Here is a 14,651-nt window from a genome sequence, read left to right on the forward strand (position 1 = left end):
TGTCCTGCTCTTGTTAGCCCTGATGCTCCTCAGGCCTTAAAAGCAGGATGCCGTACACAGGAGAAATATTCACGGGCAGCCTCTGGGAGCACATTCCTACTTCCCATCAGAGCTGCTTCATAAGTTCACTGCCCATCTGCATGTTAACATTTCAGCTAGTTTTGCTCATTCTTCCCTGTAAAATTTCATCACTTTGTTTAATTGCAAAAGTCAACCACTATATTCAGGAGATGAATTACCCTATCACCACAAGAAAGTTTGACATTTAGTAGCTTAGAAGATATTTATGACTGAAGCAGTTCTTCTTCTGAAATACAACATTCATTTGTAGAAATTCCCCATTGGGGAAAAAAAAATCAATGACACACGGAAGGTGCTAAAGCCCTACCAAAATAGCATCTTAACTGTTCCTTAAAATGGTGAAATGTACACAAATGATGAAAAACAGCTCGGAAAGTTAACCACTTTAGTCCTGGAGCAATGAAAGCATTTTAAGACAGATTTACAGTGCACTGAAAATCTGATTATGTAAACTATCATAAATGGATTCAGTGTGTTAGAAGCCAACACTAAATCTTCAGATGTTTACTGAAAAAAAAAGAGCAATAGGGGACTATACATTAAAATTAAGATTGATTCTGGAAAGCCTGGCATAAATGAAATATGCTGACATAATGGGTAAGCAGAAAGAAAGCAAGCATAAAATTAACAATCATCAGCTCTTGCTCCAGGATTACAACTATAAACTAGAGAATGACATTAGTTGTAAAGCTAGTCCTTGAGATGAACTGTGAAAGTTTTGATAGAGCTTGTCAAAACTTTCCAGGTTCCTACTTCAAAATCTATGCTGCAGGTATGCCTGCTCATTAAAACTAATGGAAATAATCCTGAAAAATCCCATGCACAAGCTCCTGACTTTTCTGTCAGGATGGGGCCCTGCAGGGCATGATTTCAGGGGCCAGAAATATTTGGGGGCCAAAATGGATTTGGGGGCCTCATGCGCTGCTTTGCTCTCACCCAACACCTCAGTACTTCTCACGCACAGCCTCAGCCAGCCAAAACATTCTGTGAGTCTTAGCGTGTTGTGCAATGCTATTTTGATGCTATTGGGAAGTAAGTGTGTTGTTAGCAGGCAGAGCTGTGGCTCTTGGCAAGGTGTAGTGGAGCCAGGAGCAGGGAGGAGGGCATCCCTGGCCCCAGGTGCCAGCTGGAGCTGGGAGTTTTCATTATCATTGGGAAGATATCCAGTTTCTGGATATCTTATCCTCCAGGACTGTGTCACACAGTGAGGAAGACAAGAAAAAAGGCTTTCTTTCAGACCATGAAGGTGGATAACAGTGGGGAGAGAGTTGGGTTATGGAGCATCTTGTTCTGGATGGGGCTTTTAATAACCTAGGATGAAGGAAACCTGCATAAAATATGTTTATAAAATGGCACTTAAGAAAATTAATCACAGTTAACTAAGATGTAAGAGTAGCTGTGCATAACATAACACCCTTCTGATACCCTCTTGCTCAGAACCAGCACAGCCATAAATTGGTGCATTTCAGAAATGGTGGTCACTGAGTGTGAATCTGGCTGTTCTGCTCTGCATGGCAGTGTCCGTCGGGTTCACCACACTCAGGGTGGTCCGTTTCAGGAATTACATCAGGTGAGGTTTTTTGCATGTTCCTCAGTGAATACACTTCTTATTTGGTTTGGTCCAAGGCATCACAACAAAGTTGTTATGAACTCCATAGGACTTTTATTCTCTCTCTTTTGCCTACCTATCCAGGCTGCACTTTTCATAACTGTATTTAAATTGCCTTAATCCTTCTTGAAATCTTTTTTCACTGAAATTCATTATAATCCTGAAAGGCCTTATATGAGATTCGATAAAAATTTGTTGTTAAAATGTTATGGATTTTTTTGTTGTGCTAGGCCCTTCTTTTTCTCTCTCTTCCTCCCCAGAAGGAGCGTTTAGCAAAAGTGTTTAATGCTACAGTTGTACTTAAAAAGTAGCCAATGTCATTAGAGCTGGGATTAGATATGATCCTTTTTACTGGATGTATAAATCAAAATAAATAAATTTAAAAGCCCCTGGGAAACCATCCAAAGGAACATTTCAAATCCTGAAAAGAACATATTATGCTGCCTTTTTTGAAACTCGGTCTGTAAACCCATAGGTTGGCAAATTAGCAATTATTTTTTTAAAAGACCGAATCAGCGCTGGTGGGCACCCAGCTCAACGCGAGGGCTCCCAGGTGCACCGCCTGCAGTGCCGGGCTGCTGCACCAAAGTGGAAAACACAGCAAAGCAAAAAGTCAAACCAGCCTCCAGTTAGTTCACAGGACAGTTTCCAAAGGTCGTGCCACATCCCTGTGCTATCTCCTGCCACCATAGGGGACAGCAGACTCTCTCATCTGAAGAATGGGTGTCCCATGTTCCCAGGGAGTGCCAGGCTTTTATGTCCTTGGCAGTCCTGGGATTTTCCCATTGCACACTGTAATGGGAACAGCCCCAGTACAGGAGGACTGGCACAGCTATACCACTCCAACACCTCCAGAGAGCCTTTCCAAGATGACCTGAGGCTGAAGGATGTCCAGCTTATTCTGACTCAAGTACAAATTCCGACAAAATTTTAGTCTAGAAGCCTGGGTTGATCTGGGGGAGGAGGGGCGGGAAAGGCTGTCTAGGGCACTTTCTCTCTACTGAAAGAAGTATTGTGGGCATGAAAGAACCTCATTTTGTCCTGTATTTGTCATGCAGTACCTCCCTATACCAATTAATCCACAGGATCTGCCCAAATACTGTCTATGCAGCAAGAATATAATAAAAGGAAGAGCAGTAAGTCAGGTAGAGAGGGGTGGGAGACTACGTCTGGATGACACAGCAGGTTATTTTGTCAGATCTCTAAAAGCATGTGCATTTATTTCTTACTCACCCAGGGCAGAATTCATCACCCATCACTGCAGGTTATCTGCCACTGGTGCCGGAGCACGTTGTGCAAGGCTGTCTCCAGAGTCAGCAGGAAAACAGGCACTTTTATAGCATGACTCACCCAGTGCTGATGCTGCTATTTAACCTAGCCAAGATGAGTTGGGCCCTACAAGTGCTTATTTCCCTCCATTGACTAAAAGAGATCTTAGATGACACAGATGTCTGCGCTATTGGCATCTGCAGTGAGGTGAGATCCTGCAACTGAGTCATTTAATCTGCCTCAAAATGTGATTGTGGGATTGATTGTCTCAGATCTTCCTATTCAGACAGAGCAAAACTCAAAGAGGAAAGAAACAAGAAGGAACTATTTCCTTGCTTCTGTGACTTGGTACCCCAGAAATTAGTCACGTCGATCTTTCTCTGATAGCCAGGAGATGGGTGGATGGATAACTCACACCACTGTCAGCACATGGACACAGCCATTATCTGCGGTGACAAAGTCATGAAACTTCTGCTTCCGCTGTAGGTGTATAATTATAGTAAGACAAAAATCTGAGTCACGGGTGTAATTCAGCCCCCCTCCAGGTATGTGACATATAAGGTGTTTATCAGTTGAAGGACTGGAAAATACTGAAGTGATCATTGTTCAGTATTGGTGAATAAGACAATGAAGTTTCTTGGATATGACACATAGAAATTATGTGGTTTGAAAAGTGTGTGGGGCGGCATATTAGTGCTTGATCTTTCTCAGTGTTTTTTGCAGAAAGATAACTGCATCTCTTATTACATCCCTACTACTTTTAAGTGGATTCTTCCAGACAGTGTCTGGAGTTGCAGATTTTCTTATTCTAAACACATATCAAAATATCTCAGGGTATGGAAGCACATGTTTACAATACCTGCACAACCTTTCCCAACCAGATACCATATAATTACTTAGTGCACAAGTGGAGTGCAGTTGTAATAGAGGAACTCTAATGTCTGCATAAATCTAGTTCAGAATTAAACTGCTACTTAAAGATGCTTTAAGGAGGGTATTTAATCTTCTTTTTTATTGTAGTGTAATTAGATAAAAGATGCAGGGTTGCTTAGATATCTTATTTAAACACTTCTGTCTTCTCAAATGTTGTGATTTGGTAAAAACCTTTTGATGCTTCGAGTAACATCTGACATTTACTCAGTCAAGAAGAAGCAGTTAGATGACTCTTTATTTGGGAAAGGCTCATCAGAAAAGGCTGCTGCGAAAGCATGGACCTGTCAGTGCCAGGCAGGACTTGCGCCATCAATCCACCACATTTCCTCAGAGCAGGGCTGCAATGAGGACCTCCCCAGCACTGGGGCTGGCAACATCACCCACGTCCTTGGGAAAAGGAAAACACCAGAAAACAGGAGAAGGAAAAGCCGCAGACACAGATAGGGCTGGAACAAGTCATAGAAAAAATTAGGTTGTTTTGATATGACTTACTCTTGGCTAGCTCCTCTGGGATGCTGCTTCACACCAGAGTTTCTTCTCCCCAGTGCAATCCAACAGGCAGCTTTTTTATTCAGCCTTTTAATGACTTTGATCTGACCCATACCAGCTCTTCATTTCCTATCTTTTCATATTTGCCTCTTTTCCAGTCTTCTGCAGCTTCACAAATCCTCCAAGATACCATCAGCTCCTTGCTGGAGCCCCAGGAGAGCTGAGATACTCTGAGTGATGGATACAGGGAACAATGCAGGTCTGTGGGAACACAATGCAGAGAATGTCCAAGGTCTTTTTACAGACTTAGCTTGGATCCAGTTGGACTTATTTTGGACTAATTTTAGATGGGGCTTTTTAGATGGACATAACAAGTAAGCTTGAAATTACCCGTACCACTTTCCTCACAGTGTGCCTAAGATGATTCTCCTGGAGCTCAGCAGGGAATATGATACAGGTAGAGGTGTACACAGTCAGCTCATGTCCAACCAGGCTTTCTGAGAGAAGGCCTTGGCTTTGTCCTGAGTGGAAATTATTGGACTGTTTCCAGACCCAATCTGACCCTAGAATCTGCAACAATTTATTCATGTGGTGCTTGCGCTAATGAGCCGTGTCAGACCTAGCTATCTCTGCATCTGTGGCACAGATAATCTCTAAACTGAATAATTCAACCACAGATGCCTGAGAGATGGTTTTAGCTGCAAACGTCTCTGTGATCGCTTCAGCCATATCCCTAAGTACTCTAGGATGATTTTCATTAGATCCAACACCAAGCAGAACACCTAATTGAAGGAGTACTCCCTAATCTGTTCCTTCTCTTCTAGTCTGAGTTCTTCCTATTTTGACACTCTGTTAACTGCATTAAACATTGGAAAGCAGTTAATCTTTTTAGTGAAGGTAGATGCAGAAAAAGAAGTGTTAAGTGAGTGATCATGGAAGTCCTGCTGGAACGGGGACTTGCTCTCAAAGGGGTGGTTGCATTGGCCGTATTTACCAGTCTTTATACAGGCAAGAATAAGCAACATTTGCTGTGAAAATGCATCCTGCCTTCTGAGTGATTCCTTCTTGAAAAGAGGAAACCTTAAGCACCACTTTGCCAAAGCTGTATAGGAGAATGGGACTGTCTGCACAAACCATCAGTGAAGTCTGAGAAGGAAGGTGGGTACAAAGAAAACAAGCAATGGACAGCCATGAAATCCTGAGCTCACTGCCTCCTCAGATTATGCTTTCAGTCATATGCAGAGCAGAAAGCAAAAAGCAGTAGGCATTAGCAAGAGAAAGCAGCTATGAACTCAATGCAAACTCAGTATTTAGTACTTCCCTGCCTCCCAGTCTCCATCTCCTGTCTGTTGGTCTTCAGCCCATTCAGTTGTGACAGCACCATCATTTGTAGGACTGTATTTTGAACTGGATTAGGGACCTGATTAAAAAAAAAATCCTGCCGAGAAATGTCATTTTTGTGATAGGAATGAGTGATTGTGAGAATAATTGAAACCAGCATTGCCACTGAACACATTGCGTTAGGAAACCACAGCCCCAGCTCCACAGCCAGCCTGGCCAGGCTGCTCTGCCTTGTTCTGATTTACAAATGAGTCTGCCATTAGAAGCTAGGAGTCCTCTTTCCTGGGATTATTTTTATTTGTTTTGTTTTAAATAACTGAGTACTGATGTCTTCCAGTCACAACAAATATCATGGCTGTCTTTTTCAGTGACCATGTTTATCTTTTGTCATGAAAATGAAATTCAGAGACAGAAAACAGTGTTAGAAATGGCTGAGAGGTGAAAGTATGTATCAGCAGTTGCAGAGTGCAAAACATCAAGGGACATTCCAATTACAGCAAAACAAAGCTTTACAAACCCACCAAAGTCATAGGAAAAGCTATATTTAAAAAAAAATTAAAAACCAGATAGCTTCTTTTTTGGCAAAACTATGCACGGCTGCGCAACAGAGGAGGTGTGCGCTCACCCACGGCATGAGGGCTGAGCCTCCTCCCAGCAAGACTTTCAGGGCAAAGTACATGTCTTACATGGTCTCATGCTCCCAACTAGGAGCATAAAAGGGTGGAGCTGCTCTCATTCTTTTTGAGATTTTTTTCTTCTTGTCCGTAGCAGAGTTTCAAATTTTCAGGCTGCACCAATACCACTAAATTTAACAGCACCAGAAACATCCCTCAGCACTCCCCAGCCTCTGTACCATGAAGTTTTTAGCATGAGTCTTGGCACCTTTTGACCTGTGCCAAGTAGTTCTCTCCTGCACAGTTTCTGAGTAGAGTTTAGGAGCACCATGGGCCAGGGACTGTTCCCAGCACCAGTTTCCATGTGGCCACCCTGTTTGGGAGAATAAGACAATTTAATGCTATGGATGCAGGCTGCTCCTTGCCAGCTGGCCTCAGTGCCAAGGAATGGCCCCCAGCACATTTAATTTGCTACTATATACACCACTTCAGTTTCTTTGTGTTGTGCTTCCTTTCTCACTCACTTGTGTTTTAGAACCTTCTTGGTAATAATTTGCTTGTGAGCTAAGTGGTATTTTAGACAGCAATTTTTGGACTTAGCAAAATCCATTGTCTTATTTTCCTAGAGTGAGTTCACTGTAAATATTCAGGTGACCTGAGGCTTTACAGCCACCTCCTGCACACCTGGGATAACTGCTAGCAATGTGCACCCAAGCTGAGTGTTTAGGTTAGGCAAGAGGCAAATCCTCTGTTTGCAAATGCTCCTTCTTATCATGCACTAAAAGTTCAGAGATTTACTTGAGCTGGCACTTTGTGGAAGAAACCAAGCGCTTCCTGGCAACTCAAAGCACAGTGGCAAGCCATTATCTTAATTTGCTAATACTGTTCTGGTCTGGGGAGTTGTGCTAATGAAACTATCATCTGAAGATGAGAAGCAGGACTCGGCCCCTAACGTTTTATAACTCCTGTGCTTATGGGCTCTGCCTGCATTTTGTCCTCAATTCCCCAATGGGACTGCTGTATGGTGCAATCAAATCAGCTGTGTGTTGGACAGCCAGGCAAATACTAATGCCCAATTTAACATGCAGTTCATGTGCCTTTAAATAGCAGCGAGAGCCGAGCCAAGCCATCCACTGCAGCAATTTCTGGATATATGTGCAGATCCCCCCTCCTCCCCTGAGCCCTCCCAGCCTGGAGCTGCAAGCACACACAGCTGTGCAGAGGGGCCAAGGATTGGTGCGGCTGCCTGTCATTTCACAGTCACCCCACTGACGTCTCCTCCATGCTGTTGACTTGATCCCGTTTGTAGCGAATATAATTATAACGTGGAGAATCAACAACTGTTAACAATTTAGGTTAAATGTAATTTAATGCCCTGAGATTACCACACTTGGATGAGATTTCGCTTCACGTGAACCATGCAGAGAATGTGAAGAGCCTGCATACTTCTGCTAAAGTAATTCTGGACAAAGAAAAGATTGACACTGGCTTCCTCAGACTCTATTAAATGCTTCAATGGCTTTGGCATGAGTTTCTAATCTGTCATTGCTCTTGGAATTCCACATGCAAGAACGGGATCTATCTGAGTGCAGAGGTTCAAAATCCATTTTTCCTGGGGGGGGGAGGGGGGCATCCATATATCTTAAAGAAGGAGAGCTCAAAATCCCTGATCATCTTTGCCCTTGAAGAGACTATGACTAATATTTCACTCACAGTGCCATTGTATCCATAAACTGTGGAAGATAGCATGAAATGTTGCTGTTATAAGGTCTAAGAAGTAGTCATACTAGCCTAGAAACTCAAAGAGTCTATCGCAGAGTGCTCTTGTGCGACTGGGATGACTGCCAAGCAAGGCATGCAGATTGCTGTTGCTGAGCTTTTGAATGATGAGGAAATGAATAGGACCGCTCAACACAGCAGTCACTCCCCCAGAGCACCCAGAGCAGTCAGTCAGCATGGCTGCTACCTTTGGCAGCCAGTTTCTAGGTGGACTGTGCTAGATTCTGGTCCCAGAAGTGGGGACCGGATCCCAAACACACCTTTTAATAGAGGTTTCCAGCTCTGCACATCACTCCAAGAGAAGGTTTCCTAACAAGGGATTATAGCTTTAGAGCTTATTTGTCTTCTCCCCAGATGCAGAATACTCATCACTTTTCCAGCCTTCCACACTTCCACTGCCTGACTAGGAATGCAAATATTTGTAAATGAAATTGCCAGCTATTCTCTAATTCCTAAGGAACTCAGCAAAAAATACCCTCAAGTCCAGAAACCTTTTGTGATTTAGTGACAATGAACCCTTTGTTTATCTTTAGAACTGAAAGCAAAGCTATATCTGACACACTGATGTATTTTGATGAAGTTATTTATGTGCTTCACTTTGATAGGATCTATTAACTCATACTTCTGTGCTCCTGAGCAGCAGCTTTGATGACAGCATTTGGATTTACTGGCAGCAGCTGTTGGCCTGTTGGGTCACAGCACATAACAAATGGAGGAGCTTCAGAGCTTCCACATTCTGTGTCTTAGTGCTGAAAAGTCAATGCTTACTATGGTCTTTCTGAATTTGCGCTATTCAAGAGTTTAGGAGTAGGCGCATACTCTTTGTAAAGAGTGGCATGGTGTTACTGTTTTCCAGGAGCCTGTTGCAAGGGCACTGCTCTCCATGACGTTCTCCAAGAGGCTTTCAAGCCAACTTTGACTTTCACTAGCTGGGATCAGTATGGTAATTTTCTTGATGGTGTTTTGCCAAGAACCTCAGTTCTTGCATGGAGGTTTTCTGCAAAGGGCAGGTGCTAGCTTAAGAACCAGCATCTGTGGCTGACAATGACAAAAATGGTTCTGGTTATAAGTAAAAAACTCATGAACTAATCACACAAAGAAGAAAGCCATCATTTCCCTGTGACAGGCAAAGATCAGTTATGTAGAGAGCTTTCCCGCCTACCCAAGCTTTTCCATTTGTTCGGCATTATTAGTCTTCCAAAAGCATCCACAGAAACAGTTGTTCTTCAGCATTATCAATAGTTTCATAGCCCTTATAGTTTAATACCTATTAAAACTGCTCAGATAGGTTGTAGTGTTTTAATGGTAGTAAAACTGAAGGTTACCATTCCATACTTGGTGATTTACAAATGTTCATCACAGTAATATCACTTATTTTATTCACAAAGGTATAAAATTGCATAAGCTATGTTATTTGAGCAGAGTCCCTGAGTTCATATTTTACATGTAAAACAGATCAGTACTTCTGACGGCTGTTTGCAGAAGCACAAAAAAAAAATTAATGATTTCTGATCAAGAGTCATCCATGTGGCTCTCTGGAAGCACAAGAATAGCAGTATTTTATACATTGCAAGTGTTTCACATTTAGAGCAAGATTAATCTCTTCACTCCTAACTGCAGGATTTGTAGAGTAGTGATGGATTTAATGATATGATCACATAGGCTATTGAAATGATTGCTTTTCTGATTAGAAGTCATCACCCAAAGTCAATGGCTCAGTCTTGTAATAGGAAGCATCATGGGATGGTTGCCAAATTCTTCTGCTTCAAATGAGCTTTCCATCTGGAAGGACTTGGAATCCCTTTCCAATCACATAGACTAGACCTAGAGACCCATCAGAAGCACATTCACTGAAATGGCTGAGAATGTGTCAGGACTTTCCAGAGGAAGGAAAGAACAGTGAATCACTGCAAGCACAAAAAAACAACAGGCCATGTCAATGTGGATCATGGACTACTTTTATTGTGCACTAAATAGACTCCCAACTGAAAGAAGACTGAGTCTGGTAAAGTAAGATAAAAGAGCTGGATATTCACACAGATTATCTAATGTGAACTGAGAGCTTCCAACAGCAAACTACAGAGCTATTTTTGACTAGGAAAATAAGTGCACTTCCACTCAAGGCAAGTGATATGAAGAATTACACTACAGCGGAGAACAGGATCTAAAATTCACCTCAGAGGAAAGGAGAAAGTGCACCATGACAGGATTGCCTAAGAAAAAATTAAGTGATTTTAAAAACTGGAGGTAAATAATGCTCCTGTCCAAAAAGGGGCTTTGTACACTTATTCTGAAGAGAAGCCACAGTGCCACTAAGTAGAAGTAGCTGGTTTTCTTCCTACTTCTTCATTCGTTGACTATACCTTCACACTACGTAATACTAATGAACTAATAAATTAATGGCAACTAGTACACTTACACCCAGTGATTGTAGGAAAGCATTTGACAATGATGCTGCTATAGCAAGACACAGAAAATTTACAGATTACATTGTAGAATCATTTATGTTTTCCAAAATCTTTTTTGGTACACCAGTTATTAAATGATTGCTTTGATGGCACTGTCATCACAGGCAAAGGTACATCTTCTCCCTGCAATGTCTCGTACTGCTGTGTTACAAATATTTGGCATGGAGACGGGAGTCCCAGGGGTGTTTGGCAGTCTTGGTTTGCTGGGGATATCTATTCATCAGCAGATGAGAGACAACAAAAGACAAACAGCTTAGTCAGAACAGCAAAACAATAGGGTCTTATAATCAACAGGCCAAAAAACAAAGGCTATGAAAATAAATATGACCTTACTTGGCACCACTGTTCTTGAAGGAGTAACTGCAAGCATTGTTGTCCCATTTATTTACCCAGGCAGTATATCTCGCAGCCCCTGTGACTCTATCTGTAATGCAGGGCTCAGATGGGCAAGGGAAGGACTGCTGGTGAGAATAAGGATGTCTAACACAAATAACATCTTCACTAAACTGTGGATCAGGGAGAAGCAATAGGTTTATCAAGCACTGTTTAAACACTGTTTAAACTTTCAGTTGGAGATCTGTATCAGATATTCATAATAAAATTCTGAGGTTAAGAACAATGGCAATTGAGGTGTATACAGTTACCAATAGCTGACCAAAAGCAGAGATAAGAAGGTAGAATATTTTGGCCATATCCTGACAATACTGAACAACAGACTTGGTCACCCAAGGGCCAGAGGAGATGTTGACTTGAGGAATGACTACAGCATGTGAAGGACTGAAGAAGTGACTTTGCACATTAGCAGATGGCTCAAATTAAATATATTGCTCTATGATAGGATTAGTTAGGGGCAAATGACCTCTGCCTCATGTCCCAGCACATGTGAGGGATAGATTGCTTTAGAGGACCCTTGTACGCTGAAGTTTTCTTTGTATAGAAACAAGACAAATGGTCTCCCCACATAGTCAAGACAATGGCTATACTCGTGCTGTCTACCATAGGCATCTTGGAGTTTGCTGTCATGATCAGTTTTCACTACTTTACAGATTACAAGCCTGTGAACCTGCCAATGGTTGCTTTGGACATCTCACTGCCAGCATAACCACGTGCTTACTAGAAAAGATTTTCAGGTACAGTCCATTCAGCCAGTTTTTTGCTTTGCATTGAGTGTGCCAAGAAATTCACCATGCATCACCAGCTGTGATAGTACATTTTGTGATCTCCCCTCACGGAAACAGTATTTAAAATACTTGTTTATTGCAAGTTATGCACAGGTTTGTACTGCATTTAAAACAAGGCTTAGGTAAGGTTACCCTAACTGCTTAAGCTGAATAATCTTTAGATGGGTTTTAGCAACATAAAAATTTTATTCCTTAAACATATCAAGGAATTGAGATCTCTTAGTACTGTAATCCAATAGAGTCCATTTCCAACAAAGAGGAGATCTTTTTCTTAACTTATCAAATATTTGCATTGAACTATGTTAAAATTGTTCATCATACAGGGATACAGTCATAGGGCAGTAATAATTACACCGAGAAGTTTTGCAAGTTCCAGCATGGCTGTTTACATGTCTATTTTCAAAAATAAATACTTGCTAAAGGTGTGTGCATGCTGAGGCATGTGTCCCTTCACCTCCTAAGCCTAAGGCATATTAATATATGGTTTTCTATAGCTGCATTGAAGATCATAAGCAATTATTGGAGAACACAAGTCTCAAATCTCTTTCACAACTAAATGAAGGTACCCAGTAAGTACATATGGAAAGGAAAGACAAAAGGAAGGAAAAAGGAACAGATGGTGGCAGGAAGATAGAAGAGAGGCATTTTCTCTTGTTTTATCTTGAATCCAAAAGCACATCCTTCACTGAATTTTTTAACAACAGTGTAGGAAAAAATGTATCTCAGGCAAAGAACAAAGACAACTTAATTGCTTTAGTACAGAGGTTTGGACTTGCCAATTTTTTTAAATCCTTCCCATAAAACTTAGAATGTTTTGGGACACTTTTATCTTTCTGACCACTTTCAACACTGAGGTGAGGAGTTAACGTCCCTAACAGGAGAGAGAGTGAGAGCAGGCTGCAGCCACCTCACCCCAGGTTTTGCTATTGGTGGCTCACCACAAAGGCAGTCTTGTGGGGGTTCGGAGGCAATACTTTCTGGAGGACAGAGGGCTTGTTTCAAGCCAGGTGAGTTCCCAGAGCCAGTTTGTTGCCTGGCCACACAAGTGTATGTGCTGGCAGAAGGGGAGGAGAAGAGGTGGCATGTGTCTGGGAGCCAGGGGGAGCACAACTTGATCTGCAGCAGGATTTGGGCTGGCTTAACATGATAATGGAACAAGAGTGTAAGTTGGTGTTAAGGCATTGGACCCATTGTAATTAAAGGTTTCTGTTTTCATTATAGATCTGGTTTGTCACTGAACTTCAGCACACAGAAGCCATTATTTAGATGGCCAGTTCTACTCAGCTTCAGAGTTAAATCATGGGTCTGAACCAACGGTCAATCTGCCAAATTTTGTCAGCCTGAGTTCAGCGTGTACTTGCACTTCACCTTTCAGATATCTGTTTCTTTCACTAACATGATAGCTAGTACTTGAAACACCATGGCCTCCCTAAAAGGGAACATTTACATTTGCATCCCTCCTCCAGCTTCTCGGGTCTCTTCTCTGCACTTTGAGTCATGAAAGCAGCCAAACTTTATCACAGCAGAACTTGCCCAGAAGGGACGCGCTGGGCAGGAGGCTCTGATGGATGCGATTACTAGGTTATTACTACTTCCCTTTCCTCCTCACAGTGTACCTGGCAACCCACTGGCATGGGCTGACTTGTAATAGAGTAGCTATTCTCTTTCTTCAACACCAACTGGTGCCTTTTTCCCACTCAGGCAGGAATTCAGCAATAGCTTTGTACACTTGATTTTGGACTGTAGCCCCACCCTCATTTACTTCTAGCGACTTCTGCATTGCAATTTACATGTATAATGCATAGTTAATTACAGCTTAAATTAAGCACACAAAAATCAAGACCTGATTTATCAAATCAGGCTATGTAAGATTAACAGCTATTATAAAATAAATGGAATATGTAGATAACTCATACCATTTCAGTGGCTTATTTACAGAATCATTAATTCTCTAGGATGCAGTGAGCACACAAATGGGGACCAAGTTGCTCATACTAAAAATCCAGTCCTGTTCTTTGTCTTCTTTTCCTTCAGGCTGCTGCTCAAGTACATCAGAAGCTGAAATTTCGTATGGTTTAATGACAGTCTGGTACTTTATACCTTAAACTTTATGTCTTTTCTCTTGCTTACCTACGTACAAGCTTTTAGTAACGGTTTTTGCTAGGAAAAAAAGAGCACACAAAAATTTGAATTTTATTAACAATGCATATCTAGATAGAGTATCAGGGTCTGTTTTATCTATCCCTGAAGCAGAACAACGGTAAAATTAGTAGAGGATGTTGCAATATCCCATCTTGAGTAGGACTTCCGAAGAACTTCATGGTCAAACCTTTTCCATGAATACCCCTCAGGCTGCTGCTCAGAGCACTTTATGGGGAAGCAGGGTTCAGGTCCCACATGCAGAGATGGGGTTTACATATGAGCCTTCTACTGCCTGGATATCACTGACCATAGAGCATTGCATAGAATGTGGATATCTTCTTTCTGACAAGCTTCAGAATCCAGCATTTAGCCAAAACTACTTGGCACATTTTTCTTAGGTATACAAATAATTTGGGAAAAATTAAAACAACATTTAGGGACAAGTTTGCTATTCACAGTAAAGACAGAAAAATAGCAATTTACCCAGCTGCAGCTGTAAATGTCCTATGTTTTCCATGCCATGCTTTGTGATGCATCTGTGGGAAAGGAGGATGTATTCTAGGAACAAAAATAAATTATTCAGTAGCAGTTCTTAAAGTGATCAAAATGAAAGGTGTAAGCTACTTTATTTTTTTAATACAAAAGAGCTGTTCTTTGAGGTACTGATCAAACTAAACAGAAAATCAAATTAATTAAGGATCAGCTTCAATAGAATGCACAGGCTTCTGCTGACACAGAAATTGAT

The 14,651-nt window shown here is 41.6% G+C and overlaps 1 long non-coding RNA gene across 1 annotated transcript in view; it reads right to left on the minus strand.

Annotated features, from left to right (window-relative positions):
• Positions 1 to 9,418: 9,418 nt before the first annotated feature.
• The window catches only part of LOC135313854 (uncharacterized), a 60,931-nt gene continuing 55,698 nt past the window's right edge, over positions 9,419 to 14,651 (minus strand). Inside the window, exons 3-4 of the long non-coding RNA XR_010373347.1 lie at positions 14,390 to 14,464; positions 9,419 to 10,022 (exon numbers count right to left, since the gene is read on the minus strand). This is a non-coding gene — a long non-coding RNA (uncharacterized LOC135313854). The remainder of the gene's footprint in view (positions 10,023 to 14,389; positions 14,465 to 14,651) is intronic.

This window comes from Phalacrocorax carbo, chromosome 1 (assembly GCF_963921805.1).
Source record: "Phalacrocorax carbo chromosome 1, bPhaCar2.1, whole genome shotgun sequence".
NCBI lineage: Eukaryota > Metazoa > Chordata > Aves > Suliformes > Phalacrocoracidae > Phalacrocorax > Phalacrocorax carbo.